Source organism: Carettochelys insculpta, chromosome 3, assembly GCF_033958435.1.
Source record: "Carettochelys insculpta isolate YL-2023 chromosome 3, ASM3395843v1, whole genome shotgun sequence".
Taxonomy (NCBI): domain Eukaryota; kingdom Metazoa; phylum Chordata; order Testudines; family Carettochelyidae; genus Carettochelys; species Carettochelys insculpta.
Genome location: NC_134139.1, coordinates 109,080,262 through 109,098,575, shown reverse-complemented (window position 1 = coordinate 109,098,575; position 18,314 = coordinate 109,080,262). Strand labels below are relative to the sequence as shown.

General features: G+C 45.1%; 1 protein-coding gene across 2 annotated transcripts in view; it reads right to left on the bottom strand.

Annotated features, from left to right (window-relative positions):
• The window catches only part of SAMD3 (sterile alpha motif domain containing 3), an 89,652-nt gene extending 79,433 nt beyond the window's left edge, over positions 1-10,219 (bottom strand). Inside the window, exon 1 of one of the 2 annotated variants that reach the window (XM_074988767.1) lies at positions 10,164-10,219. The gene's annotated coding sequence lies outside the window, so the exon portion shown is untranslated. Of the gene's footprint in view, positions 1-9,931; positions 10,041-10,163 lie in introns of those variants that run through there. The other variant, XM_074988768.1, reaches the window with a different exon arrangement.
• Positions 10,220-18,314: the final 8,095 nt, after the last annotated feature.

Sequence of the window (18,314 nt, the reverse complement as noted above, 5' to 3'; positions counted from 1 at the left end):
CTGAACTGGTGTCCTATGGATCAGTTGCTGTCTGGAGAGGCCAGCTTCCAGACAGTAATGCCAACCTGTTTCTTGATGGCGAGGGCATGCCGCATATGGGTGTCCTGAAGCCTTAGGGCAGGGGTGAGCCACTGGCAGAGCTCAAGGAACATCTGTCGGCTCATCCGGAAATTCCGGAGCCAGTGGTCATCGTCGTCCCACTCCTCCAGGAACAGGCGCTCCCACCACTCCACGCTGGTGGGGTATCTCCATAGCTGGCGGAGCACCCATTGGGGGGTCTGGGAGGGCACTTTCATCCCCTGAAGGGGCTTGTCTTCAAGGAGGTGCTGGGCGGCCTCCTGTGCGGCGCAAAGCAGGGCAGCCCCTGCCTCAGTGACAGCCTTGAGGGATTCTGGCTGCTGCTGTGGGTCCATAGCTGTGTGCATGGGGTCTGCAACCCTGGTGTCAGCCCTGCAGACCTCGTGCTGTGCAGGCCAAGTGTGTCTGAGAGGAGCCCTTTAAGGGAGTAGCTTGATGTTGCCCTGGAAGGGCTAGTCTGACCTGTGACCCCATCCGCGGGCTTTCCTGGCCCCTTGTTTCGAACGGGGAAGCTTTTGCATGTAGACACTCCCCTGAGGGGCCCCTTTCAATGCTATGCATCGCTACATCAATGCTGAACGACGATGGCACCAGCCTCGGAGGATTGTGGATGAGACGCGTCCAAGTAGCTTATTTCAATGTTGCTACTTCGAAATAAGCTACTTTGACGCCATGTTCCAGTGTAGACATAGCCAGACAGTCAAAGAGCAACTTTAAAAAGCACAGTTTGAATACCAATTGGTGACTTTCAAATGTTCCCCTAAAACCTGTAAATATTTCACAAAGTAAAAATTCACACAGCTTCTGCACTGCTTTTTTAAAACAATCTGCTTAACATTTTGGCATCTCAGCTTACTTCCAAATTACCAAATAATAAAAATTCAGCTCTTATACACTTGATCCACAAACCTCAAAGCAGTTTGCAAAGGAAAGTTATTATCCCCGTTTTACAAAACAAAACTGAATCATACAGTTTATCGATAATCTGGAACGTATGCTGAGGTCAGTTCGGTCAGAGTGAAGGTTTAGCATTACAAAACAATGGTGAGAAATGTGATGCGTGTGTGTGTGGGTGCAGAACATTTATACAAAAGTGGAATCTGGCACTGAAAGTGGAAAATGTGATAATTGAAGGAAAAGCATGATAGAGAAGTATCTCAGCTAGACATTCCCTTGTTTCAGTATAAGACTTTCTCATGGAATGCAAATAGAAACAATGCCACCTTAAAGAGGCTTGTATATTTACACTACAAGCAACAATTCAGTATGTGCACCAACTCTTTAAAATCATAGACAGAAACTTGTTGGCAAAGAAAAAACACTACAAAAACAAAATCACAATATCATCTTGGTGGCATTCTTCACGCACATGCTGACATTCTGTTAGAAGTTCACAGAAACATGTGACTACAGAATATGACTGGAGTTCTGGTTCCTTGCTTGAAACAGCAGCACTCTTTAGATTACAAATACGATATAAACTCATGAAAAGTGACTGACTCAGAATAGAAAACTTTCACAGGTCAGGAAAAAATGTATCAAGTGCTCTATTCACAGAGAATGTTCTCTAAGGTGCAACGGAATTGCTTGCTGGTTTTGAAGTTACAGACTAACATGCCTAACCCGCTAAATTTTTATACATTTCCCAGTACAGCATCATATAACTTACTCTACCACCACAGGTAGTTCACTTTACTTGTACTACAAAACATGCATTCCCAGGGTCTCCGGCTGTCCTTTAACTAATGCACACACACACAAACACCCAAAGACTTCTACTACCCATTAACAACATTCTCAGATAATCCAAATAAAGCATAGAAGGCACTCTGAATTTAAATCAAACACGTTAAAAAGTCAAGCCATTGGCATAGTTCAGCAGTATGCCAAAATATATCACAGAAAAGTTTAGAGCATGAGCTTTCGTGAAGAAGTGAGTTAACTCACGAAAGCTCATGCTCTAAACTTTTCTGTTAGTCTATAAGGTGCCACAGGACCCTTCGTTGCTGCTACAGATCCAGACTAACACGGCTACCCCTCTGATACTTGAAAATATATCACAGTCTTTCAGTTCTTGTAATTTCAATAAGAGTCATGAATAACAATAATGGCTGCTTCTGTTGTGTCTCTTGATTCCTGCCTGACCAATCTGATTAGCTTCTACGATGAGTTAACAGGCTCTGTGCACATGGGGAAGTCAGTGGATGTGATATACCTTGACTTCAGCTAAGCTTTTGACAGTCTCCCACAACATTCTTGCCCATAAGTTAAGGAGATATGGATTGGATACACGGGCTATAAAACAGATAGAAAACTGGCTTGACGGTCGGGCCCAACGGGTAGTGGTCAAGGGCTCAATATCTGGATGGTGGTCGGTTTCAAGTGTAGTGCCCTAAGGCCCGGTTCTGGGGCCGGTGTTGTTCAACATCTTTATTAATGACCTGGATGCACTCTCAGCAAGTTTGCAGATGACACCAAGCTGGTGGGACAGGTAGATACATTGGAGGGTAGAGATAGGATCCAGAGTGACCTAGATAAATTGGTGGATTGGGCCAAAAGAAATCTGATGCGGTTCAACAAAGAGAAGTGGAGAGTCCTGCACCTGGGACAGACAAATCCCAAGCTTTGTTATAGGCTGGGGACTGACTGGCTAAGCAGCAGTACAGATGAAAGCAACCTAGGCATTATGGTAGGTGAAAGGCTGGATATGAGTAAACAGTGTGCCCTTGTAGCCAGGAAAGCCAATGACATACTGGGGTGCACGCGGAGGAGCATTTCAAGCAGATCTAGAGTTTGTTGTTCCTCTCTATTCGGCAATGGTGAGGCCACATCTGGAGCACTGAGTCCAGTTTTGGGTCCTCCAGTATAGAAAGGATGTAGATGTGCTGGAGCAGGTACAGCAGAGGGCAACAAAAATGATTAAGGGGTAGGAGCACATGATCTATGAGGAGAGGCTAAGGGATTTGGGCTTATTTAATTTGGGGAAGAGAAGGCTGAGGGGTAATTTAATAGCTGCCTTCAACTTTCTGAAGGGGTGCTTTAAAACGGATGGAGAGAAATTGTTCTCAGTGGTGACAGACAGCAAAACAAGCAGTAATGGTCAGAAGTTACAGAATGAAAGGAGTAGGTTGGATATTAGGAAAAACTACTTCACCAGGAGGGTGGTGAAGCACTGGAATGCATTGCCTGAGGAGGTGGCAGAATCTCCATTCCTGGAGGTTTTCAATTCCCGGCTTGATATAGTCATGGCTAAGATGACTTAGTTGGGGTCGATTCTGCTTGGGCAGGGGGCTGGACTCCATGACCTCTGGAAGCCCCTTCCAACTCTGTGATTCTATGATCTGAAAACCCGATGCTTAAAAAAGATGTTGTAATTGAACTCACTTATTTTACCACAGAGATGGAAATACTTAAGGCTACTGATATCCAAAATAAAAGGAAATAAAAAGTGGCACGTAATGTTCCATTTACGGTACAGATGGACCCTCTCTAATCCAGAACTCTCTCATCTGGCAACATCCGTAAGCCAGCATGATTTTAGTTAGCCAGATGACCCCTTATCGTGGGTGTGGCCAAGCTTCCCGTGGTCCCATATGGTTTGCTTAAAGCCACTAGTCCTGGCTCTCAGTGTTTTGTGCTGTTATTTAGCTGTAATTTACTCCTCAATATCTTATAAGAGCCAGTAAGCAATGGAAGCCTTGGCAATTCTGCGAGACAATACTGGCCTCTTGTGGTTCAGCAAATTCACCCATCCAGCACTGGTCAGGTCCCAACGGTGCCAGACTAGAGAGGTTCAAACTGTAATAAACTTTACAGTGGCACAGCTATACTGCTATGCTGCCATAAGGTCTCCCATGTAGCTGCTCTGACAAGAAAGAGCTCTCCCATTGGTGTAATTAAACTACTCCTCATGAGCAGCAGTAGCTATGTTGAGCATCTCATGAACCAATGCTATGCTGGTGAAATTTATGTCAGCCACCAGTGCTAATGTAAATACAGCCTAAAACAAAATACTTTGGGAACTACTGTTCTAGAAAACTGCTTACTGCACTGTCTTCCATCTTCACTACTTCTGGATCACATACATTTTTAACAAGTAAGCAGAAAATCAGTGTTATGCCTACGATATAGGGCTTGCCTACGCAAAGCTTTTGTACTTCTATAACTAAGCAGTTTTTCTAAATAGACCAGTGCTTGAGTCCTGAAAAATGCTTGTCTAGCACTATCACTTGTATGCTAGTAATAGGAAGTGGAGCAGCTTTTCCTGGGTTCAGAAGACCCAGAGGTCCCATGGCAGCAGGTTCTGCACTGCTCCCCCCGTCTCACCCTGTACACCTCGGTACCACTTATCAGGAGCTACACTGCACTCTGACACCCTAACACATGCTTCATTGGTGCTGGCCAAACAGTCAGTAGCATTAGTCTCCAGTCAACTCCCTGTTGCATTCTAGAATGAGCCACAGATCCTCCCTCTTCCTCTACTTTATCCCAGAGTGGAAAGAAAGTGAGGCAGAGCCATCCCATCCACTGGAAGGTTTGGGGCAGTTGCCCCATGCCCAGCACGTCAGGGGGACACAGGGACTGGGCTGCACAGGGACCAGCAGCAACATGACCTGCCCTGCTCCATCCCCTGTTTCAGGGGACATGGAGTCTGGGTGGTGCAGGGCCCAGCGGTACTGCCACTGGCCCCACTCCACTTCTACGGCTTCTCAGTGTCACTCAGGAGAGACTGCTTGCGGCTTGATCATGACTTTTACTAAAAATACACATGACTAAAATGTAGCCATAGTCATAAGACGTGCATTGATGTGGACAGGAGGCTCGGCCAGGCAGTGGATGAGCAGGTTCTTGAGTGCAAAGCCCTGTGCTTGCTGGTTTTCCTTTCCAGAAGAAAGTGCAATCACTACCATCTTCTCACAAGCAGCAATGTCGATGATGTACCTCAAGCGTTCTCAGTCAGCAATGGCTGTTCTTCATTTGGGTATTTCACTTTCAGATTCATCTAGTAGAGTGTGGACATTCCTAGTTGCAAGAAACACTTTTGGTTTTCAACCACATTAGAAGGGATCCCTCTGGACATGGTTATCAGTCAGGTATGTTTGGGGCACCTTTTCTAGCTCCTTCACCATATGGGGTGAGCACAGGGGTTCCTAAAAAATGACTGCTCAGTCATGACCATTGCTGCCGAAAAGACCACCCTATCCCAGTGCAGGGGCACACAGCAATGATCTGCATATGGGTCTGTGACTAAGGGCTTCTGATAATCATTTCACCAGTCCCTGTCACCACTCACCTGGCACCACAGGACTTTTATGGGTAAGGATGGGGAAAAAGTTCTCCTATGAAAGAAGCCTGAGCATGAGTAGTTTAACATGGAGGTGTTGTGCACCAGCAGCAACACAAATCGTGACAGAAGAGCCACTTATGTTCAGTGGCAAGAAGGTCCAAGACGACTGGAGGTTTCTGCACTATTGAGACCTTCGTCTGCCTTCACAGCCATTGAGAGGTGATCCTGCTTCATCCATCTCTTCTGTCTCTGAGGTGTCAACGCTTGGGAGAACTTTGCCCAGGACCATCCCCAGTGCAGAACGATAGTCCATGAGGGAGAGGCACAATGTGAGAGGTCCTGACGCAGTGCAGATGCAGAGAGGCAGAGAAGAAAATAGCAGCAAAAACTGTTTAGCGCCCCTCCAACTTACACCTGCCCCTTCTCTGATAAGACCTGTGGCACCAAAATAAGGCTAATCAGCCATCAATAGATGCACAAATGGGAGGGTGACATGAAGATGTCCTATTCATTATCAAGTGATCACCAAGAAGAGAAGAGAGATACTGGCTTGTGTTGGGATGCCTTTTGGTACCTCACCTTTGACCTTCTTGCCATTGGTGATCCCACCAGGAGTACAGGACTCCCAACAGCATTGTTCTACCAAGTCAAAGTGACAGCCCAAGAGAAGAAATGTATCACTAAATGAATTTAATATAGTAAACCTCCAGCAACAATAACGTCTATGTTCTCTTTGCATGCATTCTTATGTGAAATAAGTACTACTGGAGGAACATAGCTCTCCCCTTCCCACAGGATCTCCTATTTAAAAGGCGGGACTCCACCAATCAAGTAAACACTTGCATGAAGTGGTGAATCTTGCCTTATATCCAGAAGGTAGCAGAGCAGGATTTGAGCTCTAGCTAATAGCTGGCGGTAGCAAGTTCAGCTTGCATGAGCCTGTCATTGAAAAGTATCAGAGGGGTAACCGTGTTAGTCTGGATCTGCAAAAGCAACGAGGGGTCCTGTGGCACCTTACAGAGTAACAGAAATGCATGAGCATAAGCTTTGCATCTGAGGAAGTGGGTCTTTGCCCATGAAAGCTTATGCTCATACATTTCTGTTAGTCTATAAGGTGCCACAGGACCCCTCGTTGCTTTTGTCATTGAAAAGGCTCTCATGAGTCTTTATCCTGATCTCCATCAGCCAAGGCCGTGTCTTTTAAACAGCAAGTCAACAGTGCTCAATATTTGTGCAATAGAACCCAGGACTGTACGGAGAGTACAGACAGTACCAAGCAATAAGACTAGCCTACTAAAATTCTGGACTCTCCACACAACATCTGACACCACGTACGGAGGAGAGAGAGAAGGGTTAAAAGCGAAAGGGAAGAAATCAAAGAGAAACTGAAATGAAACCACTGTAGTCACCAGTAAAACAAAAACAATCATAGCACCACAACCAGTTTGACAAGTCAGCACAATCACCCTCTATTTGCAACTCCAAAACATTCTGTTCAGCCAAGAACTGACTACTACATATATGACAAATAATTTGGACCACATTATAAACTGATTTGTTTCCTGCAGAGCATCATGCTATAGAGTTCAAATGTGTGATATGCATCAACATTGTCAAATCTTTCTGCAACTAAGTACATTGTCATGTACTTGAAAACACTTTTCTCAGCTGCACTACAATATGTCTGTTTGCTGAAGAATTTCTAAATAAAACTAAAAAGCAGTCATGGAGCACTTTAAAGACTAACAAAATTATTTACATGAGGTCTCAGCAGAGTGGGGGTGCATCTTTCAGGAGTGTATATTTTCAGGCATAAGGGGCTGGTGCCACAGGAGCTTTTTGCTGGCAGGGACACATACACACAGCTTCTTTACTGCTGACAACCCCCCACTCCCAAGAATGAGCTCTCCTGCAGCTATGTTAATGAGCTGTGAACCATGCTAATGAGCACCCATTTGCAATTTCGAGGCTGCCCTTTAGCATGGAGCTGTCAGAAGAGCCGCTCCGTGTAGACCCAGCCTGTTACTAAATAAAACTGCCTAATTATACTTGGCGTTGGTCTCACTGAAACTTACTACGACATAGCTACGTCTCTTAGGTATGTGAAAAATATACACTCCTGAAAGATGTATCTATAGTAACCTAAGCCCCATGACAGACAGTGCTAGGCTGAAAGAAGAATTCTTCCGTTGACCTAGCTACTGCCTCTCCAGATGAATTAACTACAGCATTGGGAGACTTCTTCTGGCTATAGCGAATGTCTACACTGAAGCACTTTTGTGATGCAATTATAACAGTGCAGCTGTGTTGCTGCAGCATTTGAAGTAGAGACATAACCTTAGTCACTGACTGTACACAAAAGCATGGTTCTCTGCTTTGCACTTCACGTCATAATTTACAGAGCAGGGGTAAAAAAGAACCATTCTGTTTTGTAGTGTCTTTGTACTCACTTTTATTGGTGTGACATTATCAAGCACAATGCACTGGGAAATCAGATTCTTTATTTATGCCACTGGCAGAAGCTGAATCTAGGGCAGTACCTGGCGCAGAATTTTCATTTACATTGTGGCAATCCAGGCATTAAGGAATCAGATTTGGTTCCAGATTTCCTGATGCTTAAGAAAGCAAATAATCAAGTGCCAACCATTCAGATCTAGGCAAGGCCATTTACCCCTTAACTTGTGCTCACCAGGAACATCCTTTTTCCTTTCTTAAAGCACTTCAACATAATTTCTTCATTTTAGGTTGGGCTACACAAAGATTTTGCAGTGCTATACCTATTGCCATTCAGAAAATGTTATATACAATCCCCTATTGCTGACACAGTTTTACTGGTATAAAGGTGCTTATTTCAGTAAAGCTGATCTCCTAAACTTTTAGGAATAAGATATTCCAATATAAACACCAATATCTATATATAATATCTGTTAGACTATAAGGTGCCATAGGACCTCTTGTTGAATATAAACGCCTTTAACATAAAAAACACCATGTTTAGATATGCACTTTAAAGGGAACATTGTGGCAGAAAACAATTTACCCACATTACTGAAAGAATGTGATCTGTAGAACCAAGTATTATTTTTGTTATAAGGGCTTAGTTTAAGCAGTTTAACCCAAAAAAAATTGTTTACCTTTTTTTTTTTTTACATTTGAGACAGCCTATAAAGAAATGGACATGGGGTTTAAATAGCTTTCTATTCTGCAAAGTTTTACCTGTGGCTCTGCTTAACTAGTTTTGCCTCAAACTGCTCTTCAATCAAATCAATGACACTCCATTGCACTACCACTTACATGGAAACTGAGGTGGAAAGGTAATTCTTACTTTCAATCTCATGAGGAAGAGGAGCATCTTCTCTCGTTCATCATACAACCCTACCTGATTTTAACATATGCCTTTCAGAAAACTCCCACCACAATAGGACACAAAATGGGAGGGTTTTAGAAAAATATTAAGCCATTACACCATTTTGCAAAGATAAGGTATGTTCACAAGTAACACCTGTATTCAAGGCTAGGTGGAATACACAAAAGTCTCTCCCAAAAAAACAATTGTACAAAATGCACCAGATGAGACATAAAGGCAATTCAGGGGGGAAAGGTGCCATCAACCACTTTGCTGCCAGACATGGCTCTAAAACACTTTTCATGTTATCTTCTATTCCTGGGGGAATTCTGCACTATTACACAATGCACAATTTTGAATAAATTAACATGCAAAATTACCTACACCCACAGAAATGAGGTGCAGTGCTGCTAGCACTACTAGGGGCCACTGGCTCAGCGGAGACTCATTTGTGTATAGAAAACACTGCTGGAAGAGGGCAAGTGAGCTAGAGGGTTCCCAGCATGCCCTGAGGGGAAGAGAGGCTAGGACTCAGGAATCTCTGTGCAAGCTGTAAATGAGCATCGGGCTTTTTCTCCTTCTGGAACCCTGGGTTCAGGAGGGATGGGTGTGTGGGCAGAGGGTGACCTCACAGCTGGGCTCTGAGAAGGATAGGCTCCAGGTTGAAAGATAGGCGTATTGGCTGGGGGGTGCAAGTGGGCTCTGGGGAGCAGGTGACTTAGGTGCATTGGTGGGGGTGGGGGAGAGGAGCAGATAGGCTCTGGAGAGGAGGTTTGGCTGTACTGGCTCAGGGGTGCGGGTGGGCTCTGGGGGGAGGTTTGGCTCCATCAGCTGTGGATGCAGGTGGGCTCTGGGGGAGGTCTGGCTTTATCAGCTGGGGGGTGCAGATGGGCTCTGCGGAGAAGGAGGTTTGAATGTACAGGCTGGCGGGGGGCGGGTCAGAGGAGCTGTGGGTGTCTGGCCCCCTGCCTGGGGTGGGGATGACTACCGGGGCAGAGAAGCAGGCGCTGAGTGGGGAAGGGGTTCTTTAGCTCTCTGCTTACAGCCGGAGGTGCTGACAGGCATTTTGGACTGAAATTCCCGACGGAACGCGAAGGGGCTGCTCGGGCGCTGTTAGTTTGGCCAATGGCACCTGCAGGGCTGCAAGCCGGCGGCTGCGGAATGGCTACACGAGCTGGCTTCGGGCAGCCCGGGGGGGTGGGGGCAGCCCTGGGGCCTACCGGGGAGAAGATCTCCGAGAGCAGGACCCCGGCCAGGTGCTGAGTCTCCCTCCCCACGTGCCGCGGCCGCCGCTCCGCAGAGGCTCAGCTGAGCTCGGGGCAAGGCAGACGCCAGCCGCGTCCGTCGGCCTTCGAAAGGGGCAGCGACGCGCCGCTCTCCGCCAGCTCCCCCTGGCCGGGCGCTCCCCGGAGTGGAGCTGCGTCCCCAGCTGCCCGCCCCGGCCCCCATTACCTGCCCCGCTCAGCCGCAGACTGTCCCGAGCAAACTTCATGCAAAGCTGCCTTTCCTGCCAGGCGGCGCTTCCCCTTCCGGTGCGGGGGCTGGCGCTCGGCCGCGGGGGGAGCAGGGATCGGTCTGTGGAGCTGGGAGCGCCCGGGGGGCGAGGGAGAGTGGCCGGGAACAGGGGGAGGTGGGGTGGGTCGCTGCCTCGTGGCGGTGTGTGTGTACCGGCTCCAGCCCGCGGCTGGGTCGTAGGGCGGGGAAACGCCCCACAGAAGCAGCAGACGCGCTGGGGCTGGCTCCGGCTCCGCCCTGCACCGGGTAACACCGCTGAGTGGGGCTCTCAAGCCCGCAGCAAGCTGCGACCCACGGCTTGCAGGCTGGTTGTGTGAGCCACGTTTCTGGTTGCTGTGTAAGGGGCAAGGCATGTGCTGTGCCTTAAAAGACCCCAAACTGTATAATCTACTGGGACGGGAGTTCCATAACTGATCCCTGAGTTGTAGCAGAGAGGTAGCCATGTTAGTCTGTAGCCCAACAAAACAAAGCAGCAGAAATGGAGCACTTTAAAGACTAACAAAATGATTTATTCGGTGATGAGCTTTCTTGGGACAGATCCACCATCACTGACTTTTTTTTAACGTATAAATGAATCTTGACTCTGAGTTTGAGCTCTTGGGAGCCAGTTTGGAATTTAAATTGAGGAAGGAACAAGAGGTCTCTGAAGGGAACTCATGCATCTGATGAAGTGGGTCTTTGCCCACGAAAGCTTATGCTCCAAAATATCTGTTAGTCTATAAGGTGACACAAGACTTCTCATTGTTTTTGAAGACACTAACTCAGCTACCTCTCTGATACTTGATTCTTTCCAACGACACTTATCATTGCTAGGTGTTCAACCTTGTACGGGCACCGTCTCACTCTACCTATTTTCTGGTGTTTGTAATTCAGATATAAACACAGCACAAACTGAGAGTTAGCATAAAATGTTACATCCATGAAAAGTCATGGAAGTCAGGAGAGGTTCCAGAAACTGGAAAGGGACAAGCATAGTGCCCCTTTATAAAAAAGGGAAATTACAGACTGATCAGTTTAACTTCGGTGCCAGGGAAGATGATGGTGCAAATAAGGAATCCAGCTGCAAACTTCTGGAAGATAAGAGGGTGATAAGTAACATCATGGATTTGTCAAAAACAAGTCATGATAGCTTGCTGATAGCTTTCTTTGATGGGATCACAAGCCTTGTGAATAAAGAGAGAGTGGTGGATGAGGAATACCTAGACTTTAGCAAAGCTGTTGAGACAGTATTGTATGACCTTCTTATGGGTAAACTAGGTAAATACAATCTAGATGGAGCTACTACCAGGTGGGTGCCTATCTGGTTGAATAACTGTTCTCAGTAGTTACATGCCTGGAACCAACCAGGTACTGTGTCCAGGGAAGCATTGGCTTCCATTCCTGATGGACTGAGTTAAACTGAAGGGAGGGTTGTTTTGCTTGTTTGTTTTTTTAATTCTTGGGACTTATCCCCAATAGGGGCAAATTCATCCATTACTGTATTCACTTACTGTGAAAAACTAAGACTATACTACATGTAATGGAATAATAACAGAGAGGAAGCCGTGCTAGTCTATACACTATCAAAACAAAAAGCAGTCAAGTAGCACTTTAAAGACTAGCAAAATGGTTTATTAGGTGAGCTTTTGTGGGACAGACCCACTTCTTCAGACCATAGCCAGACCAGAACAGACTCAATATTTAAGACACAGAGAACCAAAAACAGTAAGCAAGGAGGACAAATCAGAAAAAGATAATCAAGGTGAGCAAATCAGAGAGTGGACGGGTGGGGGCGGGAAGGTCAAGAATTAGTATGCAGACAAGCCCCTATAGTGACTCAGAAAGTTCCCAGCACGATTTAAACCATGTGTTAATGTGCCAAATTTGAATATAAAAGTCAGCTCAGCTGTTTCCCTTTCCAAAATGGTGCGATAATTGCATTTCAGTCACACACATACTTGTCTGCATACTTGGCTCAGTCTAATTCTTGACCTTCCCTCCTACCCCTCCACTCTCTGATTTGCTCACCTTGATTATCTTTTTCTGATTTGTCCTCCTTGCTTACTGTTTTTGGTTCTCTGTGCCTTAAATATTGAGTCTGTTCTGGTCTGGCTATGGTCTGAAGTGGGTCTGTCCCACGAAAGCTCACCTAATAAACCATTTTGCTAGTCTTTAAAGTGCTACTTGACTGTTTTACATGTAATGGAAGTTTGCCTAGAGGGTTGTTACTTATTGTCTTAAGTATAATTTACAAAACATACATATCTGGGGCCAGGCAGGCTATGATGTACGCTTGTTAACTATGTTAAGTGCTTTCAAAACAAAAAAGCAGTCCAGCAGCACTTTAAAGACTAACAAAATAGTTTATTAGGTGATGAGCTTTCCTGGGACAGATCCACTTCTTCAGAGTCTGTTGTGGTATGGCTATGAAGCTCATCACCTAATAAACTATTTTGTTAGTCTTTAAAGTACTGCTGGACTGCTTTTTTGTTTTGGTAGTATGTAGACTAGGACAGCTATCTCTCTGTTACTATGCTAAGTGCTTGTTACTGCTGTAACCCAGGTGTGTGTTGGCGACTTATATGTGCTTTCTTTCTTATCCTGTGCAATTTGGCTTTGTTTGGTTGTAAACGTTCCTGCAATAAAACTCCTTTAATCTATTAGTGGTTCACAGTCGTGCTGGAAAGAAATAGCAAGGGGAGTTCCCACAGGGGTCAATTCTGTTCAATATCTTCATCAGTGATTTACATAATGGCACAGAGAGTAAGCTTATCAAGTTTTCAGATGACACCAAGCTAGGAGAGGTTGCAAATGCTTTGGAGGATTGGGTCAGAGTTCAAAATGGTCTGGACAAACTGGAAAAATGGCTAGGGGAAAATAGGATGAAATTCAGCAAGGACAAATGCAAAGTATTCCACTTAGGGGCTATGTCTACACTAGCCCCCACCCCAACTTTCAAAAGGGGGATGCTAATGAGACACTTTGGGATATGCTAGTGAGGCACTGCAATGAATATGCAATGCCTCATTAGCATAATGGCAGCCCTGGCATTCCTATTTGATTATAGGAATAAGGGGATTTCAAAGTGTGCGGGATCCTTTTGAAAAGGACCCCATGTAGATGAGCCATGCGCGATCAAAAGCAGCACTTTCGAAGTGCTGTGGCTGCCATTATGCTAAAGAGCTGCTGCATATTCGTTGCAGCAGCTCATTAGCATACCCCAAAGTGTCACATTAGCATCCACCTTTCGAAAGAGGGGGGCTAGTGTAGACATAGCCAGGGAGGAACAATCAGTTTCATACATACAAAATGGGAAATGATTTACTAGGAAGGAATACTGCAGAAACGGATCCAGTGGTCATAGTGGACTGTAAGTGTCAGGGATTTTTCATCCCTCAGGCATAATCGCCCCCGTGGGCCAGGGGAAACAAGCCTTGGGCCTTTAATATCATTACAGGGGCAGGTAGACTCTAAAAGGTACATAGGCTGCCAGTTAGCAGCCCCCTATAACGGTCACTCTGTGTCAGTTGGTTTTCCCGGTAACCTGAACTCACAAACATTTCAAAAATCATAGATTTGAAATCCAGGCTCCTCATTGGATACAGGTGGGGCAGCTTCTAGAGGAGGACCTGTTTGAAAGCAGGACCTTCAGAACGTCCGTATGTAAATAGACTCATGAATAATGTATGAGATCAGGGAATATAAGGCAGCGCCGCACAGCGCTCGGGGCCCTTGGTGCAGATACAACTCTGTCACCTACACGGGGAGGTGCTGGCCCTCGAGGCGTCCACCAGCCCCAGGCTAGGTGCCTCTGAGGCGAAGACTTTTTGAAGAGCTCCTGACTTTTCGAAGAGCTCCTGCCTTTTTGAAGACCCCCTGAAGCAATTCCATATCTGCCCAGCAGGGTCCGCCTGCTGAGGTACCAGCTGTATCACTCATACTAAAAGAGCAAAGGCAGCAGCTCTGAGGTAAATTGGGTGGGAGACGAACTGGCCTCGCCCTTACGGTGAGGTACTGCGCTCTCGCCTGTTAGCACCCAGAGCCTGTCATCACTGCGGCACCCCCAACCTCGCCGCCGACAAGCAGCTCAAAGGCGGATTTGGTGTGTGTCGAACTGGCTTCACCCTTAGGGTGGAGTACTGCGCACACATCAATTGAAGTCTAGAGCCTGCCACCTTCGCAGCACCTACGCTCTCGCTGCTCGTCGCCTTAATTCTTCTTCGCCGGACGTGACCATCGCACTCAACTAGACTACTGGACAGGACCCTTACATCTGATTGGACACGTAAAACCCCCTCTACGCCCTGAGACACTAATTCTAAAACCTAATACTCCATTAAGTAACTCGGGCTGTGTAGGGGGACTTAACAGACTGTGGCTCAGGTTGCAGTTTTACCGGATCAACTAAGAGCCATAACCCGGAACTAAACTTATTTGCTCCAAGCTGCGCAATTGGTTAATAAGCCCATGGTTAAGGTTTTGTTAGTTAACTGTTATTGTTAAGGTTTCTCTTTTTCCTCCTAACCTTCCCTCTTTCTCTCTCCAATCCCCACTGGGAAAATCCGTCATATATTATCTCAGTTGGGAGGAAACCTTGATAGGCTGGACCTCAAGGTTTCCAATAGGGTGGCTCAACTAGTCATCCAGAGCAAATAGGGGTAAAAAACTAATTTATCTTCCCTAGCTCGGAGAAAAACTTACTTCAAAACTCATTGTCTTTTTACCTTTTTGTTTTATAAGAGAAGTCTCTCATAAACTCCTTCCGTGGAATTCTTGTTAATATTTAGCGTAAGTGTTTAGACTATATATTTTTATAATAATTAAACTTAGTTAAGTTAGTTGTTAATGAATAGTTATACAAGTTTAGTTCATGTGCAGTGTTTGTTTGTTTGTATGTTGCTGGTTTTTGTTAATAAATACAGTCATTATCTAGTTTATTTTTCCTCTCCTCATCTCACCCTTGCTTTTAACGAGCGAGTCAGCTCCTGACCTACCGGAAATTAGCTTCCCTCCAGCCTCTCCCCTCCAGTATAACACTGGTCTCTAGGCCCCCTGCCGGAGGTGGGTGGGGTTAGCCTGCTGAGGAGTGGAGCAGCCTTTGCCTGTCGGCGGACTTCTGCCGTCTCTTCTTTTGCCCTCGTCTGAGGCCCCGTGGGGATCCGAGCGGGACGCTGGTGCGGGGTCAGCGGGGGGTTTATTGCCCGCGATTCTGCCCGCACTGACAGTAAGTTGAGTATGAGTCAACAGTGTGACACTGTTGCAGATGAAGCAAATATGATTCTGGGATGTATTAGCAGGAGTGTTGTGAGCAAGACATGAGAAGTAATTCTTTCACTCTACTCTGCGCTAATTAGTCAGGTTCTGGGCACCACATTTCAGGAAAGATGTAGCTGCAGAGAACCTGGAGAGAGTCCAAAGAGCAACTAAAATGATTAAAGGTTTAGAAAATATGACCTATGAGAGAAGATTAAAAGAATTGGGTTTGTTTACTTTGGAAAAGAGGAGGCTAAGAAGGGAAAAGCTTGCAGCTTTCAAGTACCTAAAAGAGTGTTACAAGGAGGAGGGAGCAAAATCTCCTTAGCATCTGACATTAGGACAAGAAGCAATGAGCCTAAGTTGCAGCACAGGAGATCTAGGCTGGACATTAGGAAAATTTCTTGTCAGGGTGATTAAGCACTGAATAAATTCTGAGTGCTTGCAGAATTTCCCTCACTGGTGATATTTAAGTACAGTAGAGATAAATATCTAATAGGGATGATACATGGTACTTGGTCTTGCTGTGAGGGCAGGGGACTGGACTTAGTGACCTGTTGAGGTCCCTTCCAGTTGTAGTATTCTATCATCCAGATTTTTTTTTTTTTTTGCAAATGTTTCTCATTTCAAAAGCTGAGTTATAGCATTTCTGGGTGGAGAAAAGGCTGAATTTCAGGTGGTCCTGTGCTCCAGTTCAAAAAAGTCTTCACTTTCACAACTACAATTTGAGTCATTATCACAGTCTAATTTCTCCTAAAATAAGCAACCATGAGCTCTACAGAATGCCGTGTCTTCACTTTATTCTTACTCCCCACATTAAGATTAAAGTGTAGAAGACTGAGGCAGGCTGGCACTGTACAAACTTCAGGGTGCATCCCTGTGCTAGGAGGCTTTATGAAGAGCAACTTGAGTAGCTGCCCTCAAATTCCCAATGTAGACAAACCCTTAAGCCGCATCTACTCTTGCCGCCCTCCATTCCAGAACAGGCATGGTAGAAGAATGTATCGGAAGATGCTAACGAGGCACAGATTAAAATATCTCATGCCTTGCTAGCATATCCCCTGAGATCTCACTTCCGGAAGCAAAGCTGCCATGTAGATGGGACTCCTTTGGAAGGATGCTTATGTCCTTCTGAAGGAGCCCCATCTACATGGCACCTTTGCTTCCAGAAGGGGATTTTCCAGAAGTGAGATCTTGTGTGGGTATACTAAAAAGCATTGAGATATTTTAATCTGCGCCTTATTAGCATCTTCTGATCCTCTCATTACCATGCCCCTTCCGGAAGGAGTGGGGGCGAGTGTAGATGCAGCCTTAGTGTGGACACACACAGTTGTTTTTTAAAACTTTTAAACAAGAAGTTTAACCATGACCAGCTAACATGGTTTTAAATGTATCTGTCCTAGTTCCCTATATGGGGAAAGCTGAGTTTAACATTGTGTTAATAAAAACAGTTTCTGAATTGTTTTTTTCCTCCAGTAGAGACCAGCCCTTCAAAGAAGCTTCAGATAGATATCAGTCATTTGAGGATTTATTCCATGGATTTAAGGAGCTGCCTTTTCCATCTGTGTAGCTCCTACAATAAGCAGTGGAAGGAGTGACATTCTATTCCTGTATCTCAAGCAAACAATGTGCATCATTCTGAAGTGTGTGTTTTTGCACAATTATTTCAATGTAACTAAAGGTTACTGGGTGATTTGGCAATTACTTAACATTGTTATATATTTCCCACCTAGTTCAGTGTAAATCTGCCATTGTACGCATAATTTTGCACATAAATAACAGCAGTCCCATAGCACCTTAAAGACTAACAAATTTATTTATTAGGTAATGAGGGTGCCTGGGTAAGATCCACTTCTAGCTTGTTATTTTCACAGCTACAGACTAACACGGCAACCCTTTTGAGTCCATTTTGTGCATAGTTCACACAATCTGCTATCACATACTGAGTCAAGTCAATCTTCTGGGATTTTTAGGTAAAGAACCAGATGCTGTTGGAATATTGAATCAGTGGGATAAGTTAGAACCTGCAATCAGTTCACATGGCAAAACTCAAAACAGTTCCTTCAGTGACCTTTGCTTATACCATATGAGCAACCTTTTAACTAAGTAGGTGTCCATTGGTGTGGGCTCCCTTATTCTGGATTTAAGAAAAATCAAAATAGGGTATTTTTAATCCAAACAAAGTGTTCCCACTATGAAGTTGCACTGATTTAACTAACTGAGATTGTTCAGTTAAATTGGTGCTCAGATGGATTGTGTACATCAGCCCTAAGTCACAGCAGCATCTTCTGAGGAAAATTAGTACTGTACTGGAGAAAGAAGTGACTGGGTAAAAGAGCCTTTTGTCAATTAAAGTCTTTTGTTTTGCTAAAGCCAAAAACCTAGACAATATGCTTGGAAAAAAAGAACATCTATGTAGAATACACTGTCTTTGACTGTTGGACCAAGTGAGTTAATGCGGCAAGCTTACAGGCCAAAATAAATATGTGGGCAAATCTAGCAAAAATGGGGAAGGGTAGCTCAGTGGTTTGAGCATTGGCCCACTAAACCCATGGTTGCGAGTTCATTCTTTGAGGGGGTCATTTAGGAATCTAGGGAAAACAAATTAACCAAAAAAATCTATCAAAACAAAAAGCAGTCAAGTAGCACTTTAAAGACTAGCAAAACAGTTTATTAGGTAAGCAGTGAGGTGGCAAAGTTTGCAGATGACACCAAGTTGTTCAGGACAGTCAAAACCAAAAGGGATTGTGAAGAACTACAAAAAGATCTCAGCAAACTGAGTGATTGGGCAGCAAAATGGCAAATGAAATTTAATGTGGGTAAGTGTAAGGTAATGCACATTGGAAAAAAATAACC